The 23,202-nt window shown below is 44.4% G+C and overlaps 1 protein-coding gene across 1 annotated transcript in view; it reads left to right on the top strand.

Moving 5' to 3' along the window:
* The first annotated feature begins 3,472 nt into the window (after positions 1 to 3,472).
* Positions 3,473 to 23,202, top strand: part of KBTBD2 (kelch repeat and BTB domain containing 2) — a 35,790-nt gene continuing 16,060 nt past the window's right edge. The window contains exon 1 of the mRNA XM_044293204.1: positions 3,473 to 3,726. The gene's annotated coding sequence lies outside the window, so the exon portion shown is untranslated. The remainder of the gene's footprint in view (positions 3,727 to 23,202) is intronic.

Here is a 23,202-nt window from a genome sequence, read left to right as displayed (position 1 = left end):
TGTTTGCCCTCTTCTGTTTTGATTGTGTATATGGAAAACAACATGTGCTATATATTAAATTGGTCTTAGTCTTCCTTTTTATAGGATTCTATTATTGAATATATACTACGAATGGTCACATATGGCGACGACTGGAGGAACTGTGCTGGCGATCCTTCTGGTCATATTTTTTATTATTACATTATGTTGAGCCAATGTTTAATGACAGCCCCTGTCTGCATTTTGATGCGACTCCAGCCCCTACAGGGACTTGGGTGGCATCTATGCAGACAGTTGTTGCTGCCATGTTTGTAATTAAGATATCATGATCACCGATGCAGTGTTTCCTGGTCCGCCCCACCAATATGAGTGGTTGATTCACAATTTGTGGACCCCATTCACTGGCTGGTGGCGAGTGACACGGAGTGGATATGCTGAGTATTCTGGACAGCGTTGTGATAGCGGTATAGCGACGTCCGTGACACCCTGCTGATACAGATGTCCTGTTTGGTGACCGGCATTGACCTGCTGGCCCCCGATATATGGAACAGCCTTGTCTGCTATATACTGCGGTGCTTTTTGACACTGAATAGGTGTCTATTAATTCTCTATGGGTGGCTATGCTGGCACGCGCATGCGCCCGAATGCGATGTTCAATAGCGGCCATCTTTGGTGTGGTCTTTTTGCCTTCTATCAGTACTGGGAAATCTCGCAATAGCAGATGGAGCGGCGCATGTGCCAACATTCTTTCCGGACGCCAACAGTTCGCACCAAGTCTCCCCGGCCTAAAGTGACCCATTCAAAGGTTTTTAATTTTTCTATTGATGTATCGCAGTAACACATCTGTTCACTATCACACTTGATTATCAATTATGCAAATTGTTTTTATTTTTGCACTGCATGAATTATGTTATGGAATTTTTATGATTACACCAGGATTGAATTGTGAAGACGGATGAACTACATTTGTAATGTGACTGGATTACCTATGCATTTGCACTTTATTATATTATGAATTAATCTGTAATTTAGTTAATCACTGGCACTATTTATGTATGCTATTTTGCACATGTTACTCAGCTGGACAAAGGCTCCATAGAGAGAGCTGAAATGTTGCTGCTTGATGGGTGAATAAACCGTCCACTTTTTTCATCACCATTTGCCTTTATATATATATATATATATACACTGCTCAAAAAAATAAAGGAAACACTTAAACAACACAATGTAACTCCAAGTTAATCACACTTCTGTGAAATCAAACTGTCCACTTTCACATGCTGTTGTGCAAATGGGATAGACAACAGGTGGAAATTATAGGCAATTAGCAAGACACCCCCAATAAAGGAGTGGTTCTGTAGGTGGTGACCACAGACCACTTCTCAGTTCCTATGCTTCCTGGCTGATGTTTTGGTCACTTTTGAATGCTGGCGGTGCTTTCACGCTAGTGATAGCATGAGACGGAGTCTAGAACCCACACAAGTGGCTCAGGTAGTGCAGCTTATCCAGGTTGGCACATCAATGCGAGCTGTGGCAAGAAGGTTTGCTGTGTCTGTCAGCATAGTGTCCAGAGCATGGAGGCGCTACCAGGAGACAGGCCAGTACATCAGAAGACGTGGAGGAGGCCGTAGGAGGGCAACAACCCATCATCAGGACCGCTACCTCCACCTTTGTGCAAGGAGGAACAGGAGGAGCACTGCCAGAGCCCTGCAAAATTACCTCCAGCAGGCCACAAATGTGCATGTGTCTGCTCAAACGGTCAGAAACAGACTCCATGAGGGTGATATGAGGGCCCGACATCCACAGGTGGGGGTTGTGCTTACAGTCTAACACCGTGCAGGAGGTTTGGCATTTGTCAGAGAACACCAAGATTGGCAAATTCGCCACTGGCGCCCTGTGCTCTTCACAGATGAAAGCAGGTTCACACTGAGCACATGACAGACGTGACAGAGTCTGGAGACGCTGTGGAGAACGTTCTGCTGCCTGCAACATCCTCCAGCATGACCGGTTCGGCATTGGGTCAGTAATGGTGTGGGATGGCATTTCTTTGGAGGGCCGCACAGCCCTCCATGTGCTCGCCAGAGGTAGCCTGACTGCCATTAGGTACCGAGATGAGATCCTCAGACCCCTTGTGAGACCATATGCTGGTGCGGTTGGCTAGACCTCATGTGGCTGGAGTGTGTCAGCAGTTCCTGCAAGACGAAGGCATTGATGCTATGGACTGGCCCGCCCGTTCCCCAGACCTGAATCCAATTGAGCACATCTGGGACATCATGTCTCGCTCTATCCACCAATGTCACGTTGCACCACAGACTGTCCAGGAGTTGGCAGATGCTTTAGTCCAGGTCTGGGAGGAGATCCCTCAGGAGACCGTCCGCCACCTCATCAGAAGCATGCACAGGCGTTGTAGGGAGGTCATACAGGCACGTGGAGGCCACACACACTACTGAGACTCATTTTGACTTGTTTTAAAGACATTACATTAAAGTTGGATCAGCCTGTAGTGTTTTTCCACTTTACTTTTGAGTGTGACTCCAAATCCAGACCTCCATGGGTTGAAAAATTTAATTTCCATGTTTTTATTTTTGTTATTTTGTTGTCAGCACATTCAACTATGTAAAGAACAAAGTATTTCAGAAGAATATTTAATTAATTCAGATCTAGGATGTGTTATTTTTGTGTTCCCTTTATTTTTTTGAGCAGTGTATATATATATATATACATAATTTTATTTTATTTTTTTAATAAAAGCTGCCAAAGCAGATGTGAACTCGCCCTTTGAAAACAAAACCAAAACTGGGGGATGAATAGGGGCTTGTTCACATCTGCACTGGAGGTTTTGCTGGGGACCTCCATCTCAGTCTGTCAAAAACAGAGAACAAAAATATTTTTGGTTGAGTAAAAAAAAAAAAAAATTGTCCCAAACCGAAACCATTATAGTAAATGGGTAGTGCGGAATGCAGCCTCACACGGCGGCAGATAACGCCTGGTAACTGGGCGCCATCTGCTCTCAGCAACTGGTGACTCATCCCCAGCATAACTGGGTCTAGAACACTCCGAGCGCGGGAGGAAGCGAGTCAGTCACGTGGTGATGAAATGACGTCACGAGGAGGCCTGGAGGAGGCGAGGAAACGACGCCAGGAATGTCGTGACGTCATTAGCATCGGGGCCGAGCGCTTCATGGAATAATCACTACATGTGACGCTAGATAAGCCCCGCCCGCTCCTGCCAGGTGGACGGGATGTATTATGTACGTGGATGTCGCGTACGTTCTATAAAGCTGCTTGCTACAGCACGGCACTCATTTCATACAGAACGCACAGTTCGCCCTCATCAAATATGTCCGCCTCAGCAAGGCAGCTTTATTTGAAATGAAATCTGCCACTGACAGCGATCAGGAGAGAGTGGGCGTGGCTTAGGTCTTTGGCGATCATCAATCACTGGCTGGAGACGCACTTGCGTACTTCCGAAAGCTTCTTCCCATTTTTTTTCTTCAATTTTTTTCCTAAAACTTTATTGAAGTCACAAAATAGTCCCAAAATTGCACCACCGCCTTCCTGCATTCTCCGCCTCGGTGTTTGTCTGGTCTCTTCCTCTCTCACGCGCCGCTGGTTGGTGGAAGGGGGCGGCGGTGGCAACAACGGCACGGCGAGGTCACACCCGGAAGGAAGGGGGAAAGGTTGGGGACGATGGATACAGCCAGAGGGGAAGTGTCGGAGCGTCTGTGAGCGGTGCTGCGAACACCCGGTTAGTATCATCATGGTGGCCGGGCTTGTCTGCTCCCCGTGCGGATAGGAGACTATTACACAACAGCCGCATTCGCCCCCAGTGTCTGACTGCATAGAGACCCATTCACACAGTGCGGCAGAGCAGGTCTCCGGCTCACACTGGCTACGCTGATTGACATACTGATCAGTGGGGAGGAACTGACCTTCCCTTTATGCCCTTTACAGGGTTTCCTCATCATCACACAGTTGTTATATACCATAGTGGGCTTAGCTGCCCCAAAAAAGAGGGGCCCCGTTCATTATTCCGTGGGAAGACTCCGCATGTTCTATTCCTATGTGACACAAAAGCACCTGTACGGTTGCCTCATTAATTTCAATGGCGTGTGTGTGCCTATATATAATTTACAGGGTTATCACGTCTGATTACATAAATGTCAAAAGGCTTTTTTTTTTTTTTGGAGTGTTTTATATTGTAGACCTATCTGATTTGTGGGGGGCTGACGTCCGGCACATTAGCTTACTATAGTGCCGCCCACTGGATAATGGCTGTGTTTGGTATCGTGGCTCAGCCTCGTGAGCGTGACATTGCTGGCCTAGGGTAAGCTGCAAGGAGGGCACAGGTGGTCGTGGGGGGACCCCACCGCTCCATCCCCATTGACTATAATGGGGGCGGAGGCACGGCAGCGCACGGTGAGAGGCTGCCGCAATAAAACTACGACATGTCCGACATTTAGTCCGGCTGCATCTTGCTGTGCGCTGCTGTGCCTCCGCTGTAACTCTGCCCCGCCCCCATTATAGTCAATGAGGACGAAGCGGCAGTCCGGTGGCACACGTTCACTAGCGGCAGGACAGATCCGACAGGCTGTTAACCCGACGGAACAGCCTGCCGGGAGGTCCGTGCCGCTAGTGTGAAAGTAGCCTTAGGTGGCACAATCTGCAGCCCGGGAATGATGATTGAGGTGTCTGCATCTCCGATCATTTCCCCCGATGAACGAGCATTTCACTCCCCTTTAGAGGGGCAGATCATTGGGAACGAGCATTCATAGGAACGTTTGTTCCCGATCTTCGGGCTGTGTAAATCCAGTGGTGTTCTCCTGCTGCTGCTAGAGAACCCACCACTGCAGCCATTCAGCAGTCTAACACTGAGGACAGGTATTGGCTGCAGAGGTGACGTTTCATGCAACTACACATCAGTGTTGGTGATATGTCACTGCTGCAGCCAATCCTTGTGTTCTCAGTAGTAGACTACAGAGGACAGTGGTTGACTGCCGAAGTCACATACCGGAATTAGGGATGAGAATATCGGCTCCGTCCTACTGAAAAATGTATTGCCTCCATGGAGGTCTTTCTGAAGTTTCTGAAAATATCGCAAGACTTACCTCATCTTGCCTTTATCAGGTGTCACTTAGTTTATTTGCATAAATTACTGTATCAAAATATGGAGTTGAACTCGGCTTCGTTAATTAGGCATTAAGCAGAGTTTGGCTTTGTTTTTTGATACAGTAATTTATGTGAATAAATAAAGTGACATGTTATAGAGGCGAAACAGAGGAAGTCTTGCGATATTTGCTGAAACTTCGGAAAGACCACAGAGGACATACTATTAAGGGCTCATGCACATGAATCAGTATTTTCTTTCTGTATTTTTAAGTTACTCCTTGTACATTCCGTTTCCGTATGTCTGCATTTCCGTTCCGCAAAAAAAAAATAGAACATTCTATTATGATCTGTATTACGGACAAGGATAGTACTGTTATATTAGGGGCCAGCTGTTCCGTTCCGCAAAATACGGAATGCACACGGACGTCATCCGTATTTTTCGGATCGTGTGCATGAGACCTAACATATATATATATTTTTTTTTATTAGAATCGGGTTCGGAACTTCGGATACAGCAATCTTCTGACCCGATTCGCTCAACTTTAACTGGCATTGGTGTTTGTAAATAGGCAGCAGCAGTAGAATAGGACCAGTGCAACAGAGAACGGCACTGAAGAATGGGTCAGTATAAGATTTATTTTATTTTGGGCTATTGCAGGGCCTGTCCCCGAACAAAAATGGATCTTTAAAGCTTGCACCCTTTCTGTGTGCGTTCCGTGTTTTTTTTTTTCTCACTCTGATCAATTGAAAGGCTATTCTCATCCCAGAAATGGACGAGAATAGGACCTGCTGTGAGATTCTCAGATCAACAGCATGGATCCATGAAAAAAAAAAACCTAGATGAATTTCCAGAGCATCTCCTTCGCGTGGTCTATGAAAACCACGGACTAAAGACAGATGCCATCCGGGTGGTGTTAGTGGTTTTCACAGACCTATAGACTTCAGTGGGCATGTCTCCTTGGGGTTTCCGCTGACCCACGGTCTGTGGAAAATCACTGATGTGTAAAGAAGCACATTAGAATGACTGGTACGTGAGCTGACTAACATATTAGATATGTCAACTGAACCTCCCCAGTTTTGGCAGGATCAGCTAGCCATGTAATGTATATATGGAGGCCTCCAGACGACATGGGAGATAAGGATCAGGCATGTTTGTATTCAACTGTGGGATCCTTTTTGTTCTCAGGGAGATGAGCCGCTGGCGGAGGATTCTGGTATTGAGTTTCTCTCCTCTCCCGTTCCCAACACATTCACAATTGACTAAAGCAAGCACGTGTATAGGGTGGATCCGGAGAGGTAGTTGTTGGCCAGACAAATGTCCATCCAGCAGCTCTCATGTGTGGCTGACCTTCGCATAGGGCCTGAGGAGGTGGACAGGGATTCAAAGAACATTGAAACCAACCAGATTCCACCTTTCATTTTTCTAAAGGAGCTGTCAAAAATGAAAGGTGGAATCTCATTGGTTGCCATGGGCAACTAAGCCAGTTCTACTTTACACCAGTTTGATAAATCTCTGCTATTGATTTCAGTGGGAACGGTGTACTTCTATATCCTCCCTAAGGGGGCTCTACAAGAAAAATGGTACGCTTGCTGTCAGGATCCCTACACAGTGCTCCAGACTAAAAAAAAATACCTAGTAGCCATTGGCTCCTGAACTGAAAAATTTAGGAGCCAAATTAAATTTTTAGTCGCCAAATCAAAACCGAATAAAAATTTTGGTATCGTGACAACGCTACGCCGATCAGATTGGCGTAGGGTTGTTTCGATACCAAAATTTTGATTCGCTTTCGTCACCATAAAAAGGTATTGCGATACTTAATACAGCGCAAAAAAAAAAAAAAAAACGCCTAAAAGTGCATTTCATGAAATGTTCGGCCCATAATAGAACAGTCCTATCCTATTTTTTTGGGGTGATAAGGTGACTAAAAAATGGTGAATGCTCACCGCCTAGGAGGTATTTTTTAATAATTTAATAGTTTGGACTTTTTGGACACAGCGCTATGTAATATGTTTATTTATTGTTTATATATTTTATATGTAAAATTGGGAAAGGGGGGATTTAAACTTAATATTTTAGGGTACTTTCACACTAGCGTTTTTCATTTCCGGCATAGAGTTCCGTCACGGGCTCTATACCGGAAAAGAACTGATCAGTTTTATCCCCATGCATTCTGATTGGAGAGTAATCCGTTCAGTTTGCCTCAGGATGTCTTCAGTTCAGTCGTTTTGCTCCGGTTTTATCTCTGGCGAAAAAAACTGAAGACATGCCTGAATGCTGGATCTGGCATTTTTCCCCATATGAATGTATTAGTGCCGGATCCGGCATTCAAAATACCGGTATGCAGGATCCGTCCTTCCGGTTGAACCGTGCGATTTTTTTTTTTTTTTTTTTTCCCACGCATGGTTGCTAGGATGAAAGTCTATTCACTGTATTATTTTCCCTTATAACATGGTTATAAGGGAAATTAACATTCTTTAATACAGAATGCTTAGTAGAAGGTCAATATAATAAACATTATATACACCCCAGTATAAAAAAACACTGGTGGCGCAGTGCACCCCCCCCAACACCCCAGTATAATAAACATTGGTGGCGCAGTGGACAGTGCCAATGAGGGTTAAAAAATAAAATAAAAAATTAACTCGCCTCCTCCAATGGATCGTGTAGCTGCCGGTCTCCTGTTCTTTCTTCCGGACCTGTCAAAGGACCTGTGGTGACATCACTGTGCTCATCACATGATCCATCACCATGGTAATGGGCCATGTGATGGAGCTCAGTGACGTCACCACAGGTCCTGAAGAAAGAACAGGAGACCGGCAGCTACGCGATCAATTGGAGGAGGTGAGTTAATTTTTTATTTATTTTTTTAACCCTCATTGGCACTGCCCACTGTGCCACTAATGTTTATTATACTGCGCCACCAATGTTTATTATTCTGGGGGGAAAGGGCAATAAAGATAACTGACCTGTTAATACAAATACAGGTGGCGGAATCAAATAGCCGTCACCCGACCTCTATGACGGGGAGCTGCGGTCCGCTGCAGTTAACCCCTCAGGTGCCGCAGCTCCCTGTCATATAGGTTGGGTGCCGGCTATTTGATTCCGGCACCCGCCTCCTGTATTTGTATTAACAGGTCAGTTATCTTCATTGGTGGCGCAGTGGCCACAGCCCCTCCTCCTCCTGTCTCTTCCTATTGGCGGCGGCAGCAGCACAGGGGGAGGAAGAGACTCCTTCTCCACTGCGCTGCTGCTGAATACAACATCGGCGGCGGGGCAGAGAACTATCATCTCCTGTGCCCTGCTGCTGTATTCAATGGCAGAGCTGCGGCGGCGGGTCTAGTCGCAAATGGCAAAGTCTTGTCGCCATTTGTAAATTCGAAGTCGCATTGGCGACCATTTTGGTCGCCATCTGGAGCCCTGCTAACAGCTGACCGGTGGCATACAAGCCGTAGATTACCCTGGAATCGGCTCATCACTAGGAAAGACACGTCAAGTAAAAAATGAAAACTAGATATCCTCTTTAGGATACATCCACATGGGACGTCATTTGTGACGGAAAATTCCACTACAGATTTTGTTGGCCATTTGCTGCTGCATTGCAAAGGGAGAGATGTGAGGTGGAAATCCGCTGCATAACACCTCTGGCACACGACTGTATCTGTTTTGCTTTGTGCAAATCACGGATTTGTAAATAAAAAAAAAGATACTAGATGTGTGCATTTTTCCCGCACATCCTGAGCTGTGCTGGTAATGCTTATTCTTGTCCCCAAAACAGACAAAATTAGGAAGTTTTTTGTTTTGCGGGTCTGTGTAACGGATATACGGTTACGGACAGCATCATTGAAACAAATGGGTCCACATCCAAACCCAAAATACAGTTGTTTGCATGAGGCCTAGATTGACATGCTAAAGGGGTTGGCCACCTTCGGGGGGGCCTTTCGAATAGACGCCCTCACCTCACCGGACCTGTGGAGACAGACGTACATAGCTGCTGTCCATGGCTGGGTTACTTTTCATTTGGTCTACTGTCCTCTGTTTTGTTTGACTGGCTGCAGCAGCCACGTGACCCCCGTCAAACATAAAGTTTATGAGCAGGGACTACAGCGTGGCATGAGTGGCAGTGGACTGAAGGAGCTGGGACCCAGTCAGGCTGCAGGGGTCTGGGGATGGCGATCCTGCTGATAAACGTTTCAGGACTGTGTGGATGCAGCCTTTAGACTTGATTTGCACATGGTATTTTGTGGCACTAAAGGGAATCTGTCATAGTGGACCGCCCCTGTAAACTATTGTAACGGATAAGTAGTCTGCAGAATGCTACGCTCTACTCACTTCTGTAACCAATTACAACCAGATAGTAATGGTCCCTTTACACTGGACGAAGATCTACCAGATTGTCAGGAAGGAGGCAACCTACTGATCACTAGTGGAGGAGATCTCTGCATTTACGTGCACCGCTCTCCAGAGTATGGCGAGGAACGACTCTAATACTAGTAACGCTGGTTAGTGATGAGCTGTTCAATTGTCGTCCTGTGTAAAGGGCCCTTAAGACATCTTTCTGTTTTTACTTTCTGAGTGCAGATTTACCGTAGTTATTCCATGTCCTGCACGTTATTTTGGGGGTGGCCATCTTGCCTGAGCTGTTCTAAACGCCCTTTAAAAAGCATTAAAAATTGCTTTACTACAGTCACATGAGCCATAGACACAATGGTCATTACGGGACCTCATTGACTTCTATGGCCTCTTTCACGTGGTCAGTATTTGATCAGAATTTGTAAGGTAAAAGCTTGAGTGGGTCCAAAACACAGATGAGATGCAGATAGTTCCATTACATTTTATCTCTGTTTTGAACCCACTTGTGGTTTTGGCTTACAATTACTGGTAAAAAAAAAAAAATGACCATCTGAAAGAGTCTTATAGGAGAGTTTTCCAGGCTTGCTCGTGACCTGGGCAGATAAGATTGTCACAACTTATCTATTCTTTCCTTGTACAATCGCCTATTGTGAATGGTGGATCCTGTCTTATCTATACACAGAGGTGATATCATTACAGGCAGGGTTAGAATGATAGATACGCAGATAACTGCAGCAAAGTGATCTGTACAGATCAAGAAGTGGCTCCTATTAGGCTTAGGCTGGGTTCACATATGCCCTTTGAACTCTGATTCCAGGTTCACTGTATCTAGCGTAGTCTAGTATACCACTGTGCACCGCTGGATCCCCATTCACTGTAATGGCATCTGGCAGGGATCTGGCCACTTTCCAGCATATATTCCAGCTTTCCGCTGGACAAAGATTCATGTAATATCTTTTTGGTCCAGCTGACAGCTGGGCATGTATGCCAGATAAAGTGAATTCTGGCAATCTGTTCCTCCGCTGAAACAGACTGCAGGAGTTCAAAGCACATACATGAACCCAGCCTTAGGGGACCAGTGTGAAAACTTCAGGATTTTATGTTTTTTGTTTAAAAGGATAGGTCATCAATATCAAATTGGCAGGGATATGACACATGGCAACCCCACAGATCAGCTGGTTGAAGAGAAGAAGCACGCCGTGCCAGAGCCCCAAATGGACCTCAGAAATAGACCCTAGTTCAGACCCAAGATCACACTCTCAATGTTAATTAGACCCAGCAGCTCAGACCTCAGATCAGACCCCCAATGTTTCAGACCTCAGATAAAGCAAAAAAAAAAAAAAAAAATAAACTTGGCTGTCTTGTTCTGAATGGCGCTGTCGTTCCTGAGATCCATCACTCTTCCTTCTGTGCACAGCGTAAGGTCACAGTGTGCCTACATCCTCATGCTGTGCGCAGATCACAGCACAGTGTGCGGCACCTGCAGGAGAACACCAGGGAGTGGTGAGTACTGCATTCACCGCTCTCTGGTCCTGCTGTACTGATGAGCACTTCCGTAATGGAAGCGCTCATTAGTATTTGTTCCCTTAAAGGGAACCTGTCACCAGTTTTATGGTGTCCTAACTAAGGGCAACATAAATAAGTGACTGATTCTCTAAGCAAAATGCTGGGTCACTTTCTTCAATTGACCCAGTCAATCTGCCAACATCTTGTATTGAAAAGCTCCAGCTGATAATGATGAGTCATGAATATTCATGAGCTCCTGACTCTCCCCACCTACCTGCTGCTGAATGACAGTTTGTTTCCATAGGAATCAGCAGCAGGTGGGCATGGGAGTGGCTATAGCTCTGAATTAAATACAGGTCCTTCTAAAAAAATTAGCATATTGTGATAAAGTTCATTATTTTCTGTAATGTACTGATAAACATTAGACTTTCATATATTTTAGATTCATTACACACCAACTGAAGTAGTTCAAGCCTTTTATTGTTTTAATATTGATGATTTTGGCATACAGCTCATGAAAACCCGAATTTCCTATCTAAAAAAATTTGCATATTTCATCCGACCAATAAAAGAAAAGTGTTTTTAATACAAAAAAAGTCAACCTTCAAATAATTATGTTCAGTTCTGCACTCAATACTTGGTCGGGAATCCTTTTGCAGAAATGACTGCTTCAATGCGGCGTGGCATGGAGGCAATCAGCCTGTGGCACTGCTGAGGTGTTATGGAGGTCCAGGATGCTTTGATAGCGGCCTTAAGCTCATCCAGAGTGTTGGGTCTTGCGTCTCAACTTTCTCTTCCCAATATCCCACAGATTCTCTATGGGGTTCAGGTCAGGAGAGTTGGCAGGCCAATTGAGCACAGTAATACCATGGTCAGTAAACCATTTACCAGTGGTTTTGGCACTGTGAGCAGGTGCCAGGTCGTGCTGAAAAATGAAATCTTCATCTCCATAAAGCTTTTCAGCAGATGGAAGCATGAAGTGGTCCAAAATCTCCTGATAGCTAGCTGCATTGACCCTGCCCTTGATAAAACACAGTGGACCAACACCAGCAGCTGACATGGCGCCCCAGACCATCACTGACTGTGGGTACTTGACACTGGACTTCAGGCATTTTGGCATTTCCCTCTCCCCAGTCTTCCTCCAGACTCTGGCACCTTGATTTCCGAATGACATGCAACAGTCCAGTGCTGCTTCTCTGTAGCCCAGGTCAGGCGCTTCTGCCGCTGTTTCTGGTTCAAAAGTGGCTTGACCTGGGGAATGCGGCACCTGTAGCCCATTTCCTGCACACGCCTGTACACGGTGGCTCTGGATGTTTCTACTCCAGACTCAGTCCACTGCTTCCGCAGGTCCCCCAAGGTCTGGAATCGGTCCTTCTCCACAATCTTCCTCAGGGTCCGGTCACCTCTTCTCGTTGTGCAGCATTTTCTGCCACACTTTTTCCTTCCCACAGACTTCCCACCGAGGTGCCTTGATACAGCACTCTGGGAACAGCCTATTCATTCAGAAATTTCTTTCTGTGTCTTACCCTCTTGCTTGAGGGTGTCAATGATGGCCTTCTGGACAGCAGTCAGGTCGGCAGTCTTACCCATGATTGCGGTTTTGAGTAATGAACCAGGCTGGGAGTTTTTAAAAGCCTCAGGAATCTTTTGCAGGTGTTTAGAGTTAATTAGTTGATTCAGATGATTAGGTTAATAGCTCGTTTAGAGAACCTTTTCATGATATGCTAATTATTTGAGATAGGAATTTTGGGTTTTCATGAGCTGTATGCCAAAATCATCAATATTAAAACAATAAAAGGCTTGAACTACTTCAGTTGGTGTGTAATGAATCTAAAATATATGAAAGTCTAATGTTTATTAGTACATTACAGAAAATAATGAACTTTATCACAATATGCAAATTTTTTTGGAAGGACCTGTATACGCCGGACTCAATTACATCACGCTGGACTCCAATCTGCTCATTAGCATGCGGCATCTTTGTGTGTATATTATGAGGTAACCATCTATCACACCAGTAAGTGAATACATCTAAGGCACTTTTTAGTAGTTAATGATTGTATATAATTAGTTAGATTATAATCAAATATCCACATGACAGGTTCCCTTTAAGACACTGATATTTTCCCTTTCACCCATGACAGCACCACGAGAGAGAGGATACGTCCCCCAAAGACAGGAACCCTGCTCCCAATTCAGTGTGGTTTCCTGTCTCTGGGGAAGCCTGCAGTTTTTCCTTTTCAGGTTCCCTCCCTCTGGTGGTGCTCCTACACTGACCCCTATAGTAGGCTGGATTTCTCCCCATCGTACATGCTGTTCCCGGGATTCTATTCTATTAGGGACGGGCAGAGGCACAGCAAAACTCCGGAGGGAGTACTTTATGTGCTTAGGCCGGGGAGAGTGGCATGTGTCACGTGACTGGCGCGCAGCGTTGAGCGTGACATCACAGAAGCGCCTATGAGAAGAGCTCAGTGTGCGTGGATAGCCGGCGTCCTAGCAGCGCTGGTTCAGTGACGGAAGCAGCATGAAGGAGGACAGGCACGTGGAAGAGTCTGCAGTCCCTCCAGCCTTGGTACCTCTGAAGGGGTGAGTGCTCTGGGCATAATGTTGTGCTTCTCTGGGCTGATGTACTTAAACTAATGTATTACAGACTAAACCTAGGAAAGTGGTGACAAAGAGGAAGAAGGAATGTGCTCTTTGTAAAACTGGGTTGTCATCTGAATGGAAGAAAGATGTCAGTAATTTATTGATAAAACAGCTGCTGAGGACTCTCCATCTTTTTGTAAATGTCTTGAGCCACTAGTCAGTTCGGAAGTTAATTCTACCTTATCAAAAAAGAATCTAAAATTAGAGTACAGGATGTGATACAGGAACCTAATTTGTCTGATTCTGATGAAGGCGACATACATTCCTCACTATATGGGCAGTCTGATTCATCCCTATAGTCTTCTGAAGAGGGTGAAATAAGTGGTAGACCCTGTTTCCCTATAGAAGACACAGCAAAACTCCTAAAAGCCGTATGTTCAACTATGGGCATTGAAGAGTCAAAAGAACCCAGGTCCATCCAGGATATTATGTTTTAAGGGCTGGCATCTAGGCACCTTTCTGGTTCATAAAAACGTTTCAGCTTTAATCAAAGGTGAATAGAAAAAAAATAGAAAAGTTTACATAGCTAAAAATCTTAAACGTAAATATCCCTTCAGAGAGAGGAAGATTGTGTTACATGGGATAAAGCACCGAAGAATAGACCTGGCCATTTCCAAAGTGTCTAGGATGACTGCTCTTCCCTTCGATGATATGGGGATATTAAAGGACCCACTGAATAAAAAGGCTGATGCCTTCTTAAATGGGGCATGGATAGCATCTAATTTTGTCTTTCAGACCTAGCATTGCCTCTGCTTGTACGGCCCGGTCTCTGATAGTATGGCTCTCTGAATTCGAAAACCAAATAAGAAATAGATGCCCCCGGGAAGAGATAATATCAACATTGCCAACAATTAAAAAAGCAGCTGACTTCTTGGCGGATGCCTCAACTGACTCTGTTAGACTAGCGGCTAGATCTGCCGCTTTGTGTAACTCATTCCGTAGAGCCCTCTGGCAAAAAAATTGGATAGGAGACTTCCCATCTAAAAATAAACTATGTGGGGTTTCTTGTGAAGGGGAGTACCTTTTTGGACCATCCCTAGATGACTTAATAGATAAAGCTGCCGACAAAAAGAAAAAAAATTCCCTTTTAGAGTCTCTTCCCCCCCCCCCCCAGAAATTGGTTCAGTCGCCCTTTTTGTCCATTTAGAAGTAATCAAGAAGGATACAAAAGATCCAGGGAGAACAGATTTCGGAACCAAAGGAGAGGTAGAAATTACTTTTTCAACCAATCCCTTGGAGACAAAAAGAAACAAGACCAACAATGACGCCAGAACTCAGGTAGGGGGCTTATAATTATTTTTTTTTTCTGCCTGGTCCCAGATTTTTAAGTTCATGGATACTAGACACCATTCACAATGGATTAAAACTAGAATTTCGTCTGTTCCCGCCAGCAAGATTCTTAAAGGGGTTATCCCATCATAATGATCACTGTTAAATCTGTTAATGATTTGACAGTGATCATTTTTGTAAATATACTTTATTAACAAATCCCCACCGATTAGGATAAAATTCATCCCCACTTACCTGATTGTTGTGACTCGGTCTCCCCTGGTTACGACCTCCGCTCTTCTCCAAAAGCCGGAAGGTCGCGCTTGCCCAGAAGACTCCTTCTTTTCTCCCGGCCGGTCCGCTCGCTGTTCTGAACGCGCACGCTGCCACGCATGCGCGACGGTGACTTCTTCCTGGCCAGAATAGTACAGAGCTGCGAACGCGCACGCCGGCTCTGTAGGAATAAGTCACCATTGCGCATGCGCGGCGGCGTGCGCATTCAGTCCAGCGCGCGGCACGGCCGGGAGAAGACTTCAATCAAGATGAAGCCCGCCCCCAGCCAGAATCCAGGAAGTGAACTCGCGGTGGCAGCAGGTAAGTATGAAAACGCTTAGTGGGATAACCCCTTTAATTACAAAAGATCAGGCCTCGGCTTTAGGAAATTCAGCCGTGGAAAGTGAGGTTTTAAAATTTGTAGAAATATCGGTCTTAGTGCTAATATAAAAGCGGAAGAAGGCGGGGGGTTTTACTCTCGCGTTTTTAGTGAAAAAAAACGGACGGGTCCTTCAGGACTATAATAAACCTAAAAAAATGTAACCAGTTTTTACAGATAAAAAAAGTTCAAGATGGAAACTATAAAATCAGCTAAAAACCTTCTTCCTCCTCGCTGTTTCATGGCGGTACTCGATCTCAAAGATGCATATTATCATGTCCCAATCTTTCCAGAGCATAAAAAATTTCTAAGAGTCGCAGTAAGAATAGAAGGTCTCCTTTGACATTTTCAGTTCCAGGCTTTGCCGATTGGCCTGTCTATGGCTCCAAGAGTATTTACAAATATAGTTGCAGAAATGGCAGCTCACATAAGGGAAAAAGATATCCTTTTCATACCATATTTGGAGAATTTTCTGATAATAGGGGGAACAAAATAAGCTTTCAGAACAGCAGTATTAAGTTTCATAAATTCTGGTTGGGCTAGATTTTAAATCTGGAAAAATCAAGATCAGATCCCACCAGAAGACAGTGTTTTCTGGGACTGATATTAGACTCCTCCTGCCAGAAATGTTTTCCACAGGAAAAAGTTATCCTGGTCCAGAAGAAAATAAAAAATGGGATCAGGAACCCTGCGATCACAATGAAGAAGGGAATGTCTATCTTGGGGTCCCTCACATCCTGCATTCTGGCAGTAAGATGGGCGCAGCTCCACTCGAGGGTTCTCCAATGGGAGATCCTGTCATTCTGTGAGAAGAATGACTCCCTAAAGGCAAAAATAAGATTATCAGGCCTTACTCTGAGGTGGTGGATGGAGTAGAAAAATCTGATTCAGGGAGTTCCATGGAGGCTGGAAGACCTGGTATTTCTAACAGACGCAAGTCCCTGGGGGTGGGTTGCTCACATCCAAGAGATTTCCCTTCAGGCTCATTAGAGGGATATCCAGGAAAGAGGATCCAACGTAAAAGAACTAGCTACGGTATGCCTTGCAATGACCGCTGTCCTCCCAACAATAAGAGGAAAAGATCTCCAGGGCATGACAGACAAAGACAGTCTCTTATCTGAACAAGCATGGGGGCACAAGGTGCAGAACTCTAATGCAGAAGGCCCAGAGAATCCTCCTATTAGCAGAAAAGGTATGTGCCTCGATCTCTGCAGTACATATCAGAGGTGTGGAAAATGGACAGGCAGACTTTCTGCGTCACCATTTTTTTTTCTCAGAGCGATTGGTCTCTAGACCAATACATTTTCAGGAAAATAACAGCCCTCTGCGGACAACCAGACATCGACCTCTTTGCTACTTGCCCAAAACAGGAAAATCTATAGATTCTTCTTCCTAAACCCAGCGGGATCCCCTTGTGGGATAGATGCTTTCCTGCTAAAATGGGACTTTCCCCTGGCTTACGCCTTTCCTCCTCTGCCCTTGATTCCTCAAGTTTTTCTGAAAGTTGGGGAAGAGGGGGCGAGGGTTATGCTCATTGTCCCATTTTGGCCAAGAAGATCTTAGTTCACGTGGCTCCGGATCATGTCAGTATCGGATACCTGGGTTCTTCCAGAGAACTGGGATCTATTGAGCCAATGCCCAGTCTTTCACCCCGACATAAAAAATGATCAATTTGACAGACTGCAACTTGAAATGTACTTGTTAAGTAAGATATTAAGAGATTCTCTGATGCCCTGATCTCTACCCTTCTTAAGAGTAGAAAAAAAAAAAGTAACTGCTTTTTATGCTAGGGTTTGGGAAAAGTTCCTAGACTTCATGCAGATCCAGATTAATGACATTCCCTCTTCTGCTCCCATTCATCTAATTTTAGAATTCCTTCAGAAGGGTCTGGATTTAGGGCTAGCAGGTAGTACTTTGAAGGTACACGTTTCGGCTCTGTCAGCTTTGTTTAATCAGGACATAGCAGGGATCCCTTGGGTGTCCCGGTTCTTTTCAGCAGTAGCCAGATCCTCCCCAACAACTGCCACTAGACCTCCTCCATGGGACTTAAACCTTGTGTTAAAAGCTTTGACCCAACCTCCATTTGAGCCTTTAGAGACCATCTCTATTAAATGTCTCACCTTGAAGTTGTGCCTTCTAATAGCCTTAACATCTGCTCGCAGGATTAACGAAATTCAGGCCATCCCCGGCTTTTCTTCCGAAAGTAGTTTCCAAATTTTATAGGTCCCAGGAAATTGTTCTCCCTACACTGTTCAGTAACCCTTGGTCATCAAAAGAAAAATATCTTTACTGCCTGGACGTTAGAAGGACCTTTTTATTAATTACCTATCTCATACTAGAGGCTGGCGCAGATCTAAATCACTCTTTTATACTCTTCCAAGCAGGGCCGTGGAGTCGGTAGATAAATGCTCCGACTCCTCAGTTTTTGGTACTTCCAACTCCAACTCCTCTGTATTTAATATGCAAATGTGTTTTATACATTTCTTGAAGGAAAGAAAGGCAACATCCATGTCATTACCACAGAACTACTGGCTAGGAAGCCGCTGCCTTCTCCTTTGTGTGCTGATCATCTGCTGAAGATAGGGCAGTGGGAGGATCCAGGAAGGGGAAGGGGCATTTATTGTAAAACATGATTTCCCTAGTAGAATCCCATAGTCATGTTTAAAGTTTAAGCTAACAATCTGAGTTTACAAGTTTTTATAGCCTTAGCTGAATGACAGCAGTTTTTCAAATGGTTTGCAGCTTCAGTTTTAAACTATTGACTATCTATTCCCTTCACTTATACAAGTGTCTAGTCCTGCAAAAAACATATTTACTTAATCAGTGAGAGGTTAGGTTAACCATGGATGTTGCGTTCCCTGTAACAGCAGAACACAACACAATGGAAAGTATAAGTATTGCCGCTCCTTAACTGTGCGTTGCGTGCCATATAGTGAAGCATATGAAAAGTATGCTTCTTCATGGTCACTTAACGTGTTTGTTTTGCGGTAACGTGACGCACTGCATCCATTGGCCTTTATTCTTACAGTAGAGAAGTACCGAATTTTTTGCAAAAGTGGGGGAAAAATAGCAGTGCGTCTTATGGGGCGAATGCTGCGACTGTCCGTTGAATAGGCTGAGAGGGAGGAGGGTCTGGGGGCTGGCATCTGTTTGTTTCTGTAATGGCAGCAGGGCCCGGTGAGGTCACTGTATTCTACTACACCGGGCCATGCTCACGGTATCATATCTAACTTGTGGGTATTGTTAAAGTATTCCAATCATCTTAAATCTAGCGCTGTACTACTTACTACTAACTTCTTGGCAGTCAGGAGGCCGGGTGGGCGCTCACTACGTCACACGCCTGCTCCGCCCATTTTATGAATGAAGCAGGCATCGGGCCCCGCTGCCATTACAGAAACAGACGCCGGCCCCCATTCGCTACACATGGACACTGTTATGGTGGGGATCTGTGGATGACACATAAGATGCTATATATATGTGTCATCCACAGATGCCCCCATAACAGTGCCACCCACAGACCACCATTAGTTCAAAAGCACACCTTTTTGGTTTAAAATATTTTTTTCTTATTTTCCTCCTCAAAAACCTAGGTGCGTCTTATAGGGCGAAAAATACGGTAATTAATTAAACTTTTTGTGAATTGGGACATTTAAACTTCTTTTTAAAAATTTTTTTATTTTTTTTATTCCTATTTAAATCTAGTAGGAGTCGGTTCATTTTTTTGCCGACTCCGACTCCTGGTACCCAAAATTGCCTCAGACTCCACAGCCCTGCCTCCAAGGAGTAAATAAGGGAAAGGCGGCCACAAAAATTTCTATAGCCAGGTGGATTGTCTCTGCTATATCTTTTGTCTTCTCTTGCTTTCGGGTTGTCTCCTCCGGTGGGTCTTAAGGCACATTCTACCAGGGCAGTGGCTACTTTCTGGGTGGAAAGATCCTCTCTTCCCATAGAGGATATTCGCAGAGCGGCTACCTGGTCTACTCCTACTTTTTTCAAACACTATCGGCTTGATTTGAATTCCTCTGCTTTGGGGTCATCCTTTGGGGAAAAGGTGCTTCTTTATATCCTCCCACCCTAATTTTTTCCTCTGGTAAATCTCTCGTGGAGCTGTCATGGCCGAAAGGGAAAAATGATGATTACTTACCGGTAATTTGATTTTCCAAAGCCCATGACATCGCCCTTATATTCCCTCTCTTTTGGTTTTTTTTTATTCTCTTTGTAGTCACACGGGTGTTGCAAAAAAAATAAAAATAAATAGAGAAAATGTTATGATTATCTAACACTGTGTTGGCGGACTTCCTCCGATGCTTCAATATCACACTGAATTGGGAGGAGAGTGTCCGCCCTTTTATTCTGCAGGTTTCCTGTCTTTGGGGGGCAGATCCTTGCTTATATTTTTTTTTTTTTTTTTTGGGGGGGGGAGGGGAAAAGGTGGATATTGACATGGAAAATTTAACATCATCAAAATTCTTTAAAAATGTGATACACACACTTCCTTTTAAGTAGCAGAAAAATATATAATGAAATGTCAGGAGTGCTGCAGAATGGCAAGAATATATTCCAAGAAATATTTCTTGTGTACTTAATGTCTAGGCTTTTAAAGGGTTAAAGAGACCAATTACTTATTCCTTTAAATGGGCTTCCACTTGTCGCTGCATACTTGGCTGCTCCTCAGTCCTTCGTTGTCCACTTTGGTGTGTCATGTGACCCAGTGACGCAAAGATGGATGACCCCTTTGAAAGAGAACCTGTCACCTCTCCAGACATGTCTGATTGTAGTAACTTCTTGCACTCCCCATGTAATAACGATTCTGTAAAATCTACGCCAGGAATCGGGAACATTCGTCACTCCAGCTGTTGTGAAGCGACAACTCCCAGCATGCAAACAAGCTTGGCTGCTCTTCTAACTCCCATGGAAGTGAATGAAGCATTCTGGGAGTAGTAGTTTTTGACCAGCTGGGGTGCTGGAGGTTGCTGATCTATGCTTATGACTGTATGATGTGACATGCCTTTGTTATTTCTGCTACAGGTTTATGAATGAATTGTCAGCAGCTTGCAGTAAACGTACAGATGGGTGTTTCCAGTTAGGGTGTGTCCCTGCATGGTCTGACAGCAGCAGCACTGATTGAACAGAGTCAGACACATCATCTATTGGTAACACCCAGCAGTACCTTTTAGGCTGGGTTCACACCTGAGCGTTTTACAGCGCGTTCCTACACGCTGTAAAACGCTCAACAAGTAGAAACCAATGCTTCCCTATCAGCATGGTTCTCACCTGGGCGTTTTACAGCGCGTACGATCGCGCTGTAAAACGCCCGACGCCCCAAGAAGTACATGAGCTTCTTTGGGGCGTCTTGTCGCGCGTTCCCGTACATAAACTTTCGGGAACGCGCGACAATGGGCGTTCGCTTGTCTCTGTATGCGCGATTGAAAACGCAGGTACAATCGCGCATACAGAGCGCTCTATCGCGAACGCTCAGGTGTGAACCCAGCGTTACTGCAGACTGCTGTCAATTTATTTGTAGACTTCTAGCAGGAATAATACAGGAATGGCACAGCACAGAGTCATAAGAATAGATGCTCCAGAACTGTTATTACAAGAGGAATGCAAATAAGTACTGAATCTGACCAGTCAGGAGAGGGGGCATGTTCGCTTTAAGTATGACTTTTAGAAATATGCTTTTTTGCTCTTTTGAAATATTAGGCTACTTTCATATCTGTTTTTGCTGGATCTGTCATGGATCATCAAAAACGCTTCTGACATGATGATACAACTGTCTGCATCCGTTGTGAACGGATCCGATTGTTTGTTTTATCTTTAACATAGCAATGACTGATCCATCTTTAAAACCATTGTAAGTCAGTGGGCACCGGATCAGTTTTCTTGTGTCCGAGAAAACTGATCCAGCACCATTGACTTACATTGTGTTTCATGCCCTATCCGTCTTGCAGTGTTCTGTCTGGCATGGGAACACAACCAAACGTCTGGTGCATTCATCTCAGTTTTGTCCCCATTGAAAATGAATGGGGACAAAAACGTAATCATTTTACTCTGGTATCGAGAGCCTCTTCTTCTGAATCTCAATACTGGAAAGGAGAAACGCAGACGTGAAAGTAGCTTTAATTGCACCAAAGTATTGTTGTGGTGGTCTCCTCCCTACCCCAAAATTCAGCATTCTCATAATGTGGTGTTTTTTTTTTTTTTTTTTCATTTTTGTGCTTTTTGTCAGATCTCAAAAGATATTGAAAGATGCTTTAAAATCAATGCATGTAAAAATGTATGAATGAAAAAAAAAAAAAAAAAGCTGCCCAAAAAATAAATAAAAAGCTTAACATTTGTGGTATTTTTTACAAAGTAAAAAAAATAAAAGCCACAATAAACTGGAGGAAGTCTAAAGGTTGTTGGGGGAGGAGTGGGTCACATATACTGCAGTTACTTGCCTTTCTATGTATCCAGGAAGTGTATGGAGCAGTGTGTGGGTGAGGAGATCCTGCAATTACGTTTCCTCTCTGACATTTCAATGGATTGTTTTATTCTAGTTAAAAGCTTCATCTCTCTTGCAGCATGACATGAGGGGCCGTGTGAGGACACACGCTATATCTATACTATATTAGGGTGGTGAGATCCATGCGGTCTTCTGAGGACGCTGTGCCATGTCTATACTATACAAAGACAGTGTCATATGTCAGTTGGAGCCCACCTCTCTGCAGTGTTTGTTATATAGCAGTTCGTGGACATCTTCTCCGCGTTCTTCACATTAGCAACCCATAAAAACGGATGGGATTTTTTGTTTAACAACCAGAATTGAAGTTGTTAAATTTTTAGCTTTACAAATTTAAAATCTTGAGGCTTATGAAAAAAGGCAGCTAAAGGTCCTCAGGATAGACCCCATCCGTATTGGATTGGAGGAGATCTAAGACCTGCACCCCCACCGATCATCTGTTTTGCTGGCACCAGAGATTGTTGTTACACGTCCCCACAGCTCCGCAACTGCATTTCGACTAAGGGGCCAGAGCAGAACTAGGGAAAAGTTGCTTAGTGTGCGATGTGATAGAGAGAGATCTATCTCTGATCAACAGATTTTACACTGCTTTTATAAAAAAAATTATAACTCAGGCAATATGCGATTGTTTGTTCACTTATACCATAGAGTGCATTGGTAAATGCTGTGTTCCTATTAAAGAGGTTGTCCCATTGTATCCTATATTCTACTTTTTATTATTATTATTTTATTTTTTTTAAACCAGCACCTGGATCTGAATACTTCTGTCGTTGCATAATTTTCTATAGCCAGTAAAATGTGTCAGTATAGTGCCACCTGCTGTTTTTTTTCCTTAAAGGGCTTCTCTCACCCCCCAAAAGTCATTTTTCATTTTTGGGCTAATTAAAATCCTTTTATAGTGCGACTTATCAATATATAGTGCTCTTACATTTTTTTCTGTGGCTTAGTTTCTTTAAAAAATTCACTTTTATAATGTTAATTACCTGGCTACCAGCAAGTAGGGCGGTTGCTTGCTGGTAGCCGCTAAATTTGCCTTACAAAAAAACGCCCCCTTCTCCTGTTGATTGACAGGGCCAGCGAGCGCTCTCCTCATTCGGCTGGCCCTGTCTGTGTTCCAAATCTCACGCCTGCGCCGTACCGGTCTTCAGTCGACGCAGGCGCACTGAGAGGAGGACTCTCGCTCGGCCGC

This window comes from Bufo gargarizans, chromosome 5 (assembly GCF_014858855.1).
Source record: "Bufo gargarizans isolate SCDJY-AF-19 chromosome 5, ASM1485885v1, whole genome shotgun sequence".
NCBI lineage: Eukaryota > Metazoa > Chordata > Amphibia > Anura > Bufonidae > Bufo > Bufo gargarizans.
Note: the sequence above shows the minus strand (reverse complement) of the source record. Positions and strands in the feature narration are given on the sequence as shown.